The 4,163-nt window shown below is 35.1% G+C and overlaps 1 pseudogene; it reads left to right on the top strand.

Moving 5' to 3' along the window:
• The first annotated feature begins 941 nt into the window (after positions 1-941).
• Positions 942-1,214, top strand: LOC148108782 (ragulator complex protein LAMTOR5 pseudogene; annotated as a pseudogene).
• Positions 1,215-4,163: the final 2,949 nt, after the last annotated feature.

Below are 4,163 nucleotides of genomic sequence, written 5' to 3'. Positions count from 1 at the left end.
AAAATGAACTTGTGGGACTTCATCAAGAAAAAAAAGCTTCTGCACAGCAAAGGAAACAGTCAACAAAACAAAGAGGCAACCCACAGAATGGGAGAAGATATTTGTAAATGACACTACGGATAAAGGGCTGGTATCCAAGATCTATAAAGAACTTCTCAAACTCAACACCCAAAAAACAAATAATCAAGTCAAAAACCGGGCAGAAGACACAAACAGACACTTCTCTAAAGAAGACTTATGAATGGCTAACAGACACATGAAAAAATGTTCAACATCTTTAGCCATCATGGCAATTCAAATCAAAACCACATTGAGATACCACCTTACACCAGTTAGAATGGCAAGAAAGCATATTCCTAAATGCCCCTTGAATATAAAGGCAAAAATCCTTAATAAAATATTTGCAAAAAAAAATCCCCAACAATATTTTAAAAGGTAATATAGCATGACGAAGTTTGTTTATTCACGAAAACATGAGGGTGCTTTAACATTTCAAATATAATCCATGTACATTACCTTATTAAATTGCTACAGAACAAAAACCATATCATAACAATATAAGCAGAAAACACACTCAACAAAGTACAACCTCCATTCATGATAGAAAGTCTCAGCAACCAGGAAAAGAAAGGTGCTTTCTTGACTGAATGAAGGGTTTCTATGAAAAAAACTAAAGCTGAGAGAACATTCTTAATAGTGAGAATCCAAATTCTTCTCTTGTAATTTCAGCATGATAATCGATGTCCTCTCTCACCACTTCTATTCAACATTGTACTGGAAGTCGTAGGTAGTGCAGCAAAACAAGAAAGAAAAAGAAAGAAAGAAAGAAAGAAAGAAAGAAAGAAAGAAAGAAAGAAAGAAAGAAAGAAAGAAAGAAAGAAAGAAAGAAAGAAAACTTTGGACGTGTTGTGGGATCCCAGACCAGGTGGACAGTGGATGGAATGGAGGCAACCTTGGAGCAGCACTTGGAGGACACAATGAAGAATCCTTCCACTGTTGGAATCTTGCACACAGATTCACAAGGACTTAATTTGGGCTGCTGTGAGACCCTGTCAGATGAGCATGCTGGAGTCCACTGTTCTAGACTACCAAGCAGCAAGCTAACCTCAGATCCCACTGATACTCCTGTGGTGTGTCTAGAATCAGATATTGGGAGCACTATGATCCAGAAACATGACAGCATCACAGTGGCAGTGTGCAAAATGACCTCTTAACATGTCATATCAGTTCTCCAGCAGCCTGTCATAGGGGCTGCCTCCTACCTATGGTAATTATCTTGTAGAACTATTCAAGTTCCAGTAGGTAGGCCATTCATTTGGCGTGCATTGGGCACTTTTCTATTAATTTTGGAATAAGCTTCTTTTTGACACTCAATAGACCGAGTTATCAAGATATTAGTAAGAAAGGATCGTGTTTTGAAGTAGCAAGTCCAAGTCACTTTGTATATATAATTTTCATATGTTCAATAAATCTGGTTGGAGGGAAAGAAAGACAAACATTGGGAAGGAAGAAATAAAATGTATGTGCTTACAGAAGACATGATTGTGAGTGTAGAAAATCCCAAAGACTTTACTAAAAAAAAAAAATCCTGGAATTAATGAATGAGTTTAGCAAGGTCACAGGACAAAGGTCAATATATAAAAGTCATCTTGATTCCTACATATTTGCAGTGAAAAAGTTGTATCTGTTGCTAGTGGGAATATAAAGTGATATAGCCACTTGGAAAACGGTTTGTCAGTTTCTCAAAAAACTAAACATGCAACTACTCTGTGATCCAGTAATCACATTCTTGGGCTTCCATGTCAGAAAAATGAAAGCTTATATTCACACGAATCCTATACACAAATGTTCATAGCAGTTTTATTTGTAATAGCCCAAAACTGGCAAAAACCCAAATGTCTTTCGATGGAGTGAATGAATAAACAATCTGTGGTACTTCCACACCCAGAATATTATTCAGCAATAAAAAGAAACAAAGTATTGATACATGAAATAAACTGGATGAACATCCAGAGAACTATGCCTAGTGAAAAAATCCAATTCTGGAGGTTACATGCTGTAAGATTCCATTTACATATTCTTGAAATGACAAAATTATATAAATGAAAAGTAGATTGGTGGTTGTCTGGAATTATGGAAGCTGGGTGGGAGGAAGTAGCAGGAGGAAAGTAGGTGTGCCAATAAAAGGGCAACATAAGGAATCCTTGCGGTGACAGAAATATTCTATATCTTGTCTGTATCAATGTCAATATCCTGCAATATTGTACTATAGCTTTTCAAAATGTTACCATTACAGGAAACTGGAAAAAATGTAATTTAGATCTCTCTGTATTGTTTCTTATAGCTCCATGATAATCTACAATTTTCTCAAAATAAAAAGTTTAATTAAAAAAAAGAAAGAAAAAGTTGTATCTGAAATTTTTAAAAACCCCACATGTATAGTTTCAAAATTTGTATTTGAAATTTTTTAAAAGCCCACATTTGCAAAAACTTCAAGAAGTGAATTAACTTGATTCATAAACTCTAGAGATCTGATATACAACATTGTTACCAGTACTATCTTGTATACTTAAAAATGTGTTAAAATGGTACATTTCATGTTAAGGGTTCTTACCAGAATAAAAAAGTCAAAAACAAAAACAAGGGTCAAAAGAAACTTTCACAGGTGATGGATGGACAAGTTCATTATCATGATTTTGTTGGAAGTTTCCTATGTGAACCTATGTTGAAAATTTCCAAATTGTGCATTTTTAGTGTGTGCAGGTTACTGTATGTCAAATATATCACAGTAAATTTGTTAATTTTTTCTTATTATTTGTTCCAGTTAATATTAGTGTAATATTAGTTTCAGATGTACAATTTAGTGATTCAGCACTTCCATAAACACCCGGTGCTCAGCACAATATGTGCACTCCTTAATGGTGATCACCTACTTGATCTAGCTTACAACCACCTCCCCTCTGAGAACTATAGAGAACAAACTGATGGTTAAGAGTCTGTTTCGTGGTTTGCCTCTCTTTTTTCCCCTATGCTCCTTTGCTTTGTTTCTTAAATCCCACATGAGTGAAATCATGTGCTATACACCATACACAAAAATAAATTCAAAATGGATTAAAGACATGTGAGACACGAAACCATTAAAATCCTAGAGGAGAAACCAGCTGTAACCTCTTTGACATCACCTGTAGCAAGTTCTTTTAAGATAGGTCTCCTCAGGCAAGAAAACAAAAGGAAAAAAATGAACTATTGGGACTTCATCAAAACAAAAAGCTTCTGTACAGTGAAGGAAACAAGCGACAAAACCAAAAGGCAACCAGTGGAATGGGGGGAGATATTTGCAAATGACATATGTGATAAAGGATTAGTACTCAAAATATATAAAGAACTTATAAAAACATTCAAAAAAATGAGTAATTCAATTAAAAAATTGGGAAGACCTGAATAGACGTTTTTCCAAAGAAGACATCCAGATAGCTAACAGACACATGAAAAGATGCTCAACATCACTCATCATCAGGGAAATACAAATCAAAACAATAACAAGATATCACCTCACACCTGTCAGAATGGCTAAAATCAAAAACACAAGAAACAATAGGTGTTGGCGAGGATGTGGGGAAAGAGGAACCCTCTTGCAAGGTTGGTGTTAATGCAAACTGGTGCAGCCACTCTGGAAAACATTATGGAGTTGCCTCAAAAAGTTAAAAATAGGACTACCTTACAATCCAGCAATTGTACTACTAGGTATTTACCCAAAGGATACAAAAATACAGATTTGAAAGGATACAGACTTCCTGATGTTTATAGCGGCATTATCAACAATAGGCGAATTATGGAAACAGCCCAATTGTCCATCAACTAATGAATAGGATAAAGAAGAAGTGGTACACACACACACACACACACACACACACACACACACACACACAGGAATATTGCTCAGCCATAAAAAAAAGAATGAAATCTTACCATTTGCAATGATATGGATAGAGACAGAGAGTATTATACTAAGTGAAATAAGTCAGTCAGATAAAGACAAATTGTTAACTTTTAAGAAAGTAAATTAACTAGGTATAAACTTCACAAAATATGTGCGGATCAGGACAGTGGAAGGTATAATGCAATGATGAAAGGAATAAGATCCAAATTAATGGAGAAATAAA

The sequence above is a fragment of the Ursus americanus genome, chromosome 16, assembly GCF_024610735.1.
Source record: "Ursus americanus isolate L20-20 chromosome 16, mUrsAme1.1.p, whole genome shotgun sequence".
In the NCBI taxonomy this organism is placed as follows: Eukaryota; Metazoa; Chordata; class Mammalia; order Carnivora; family Ursidae; genus Ursus; species Ursus americanus.
This window is presented reverse-complemented; position numbering and strand designations above follow the sequence as displayed.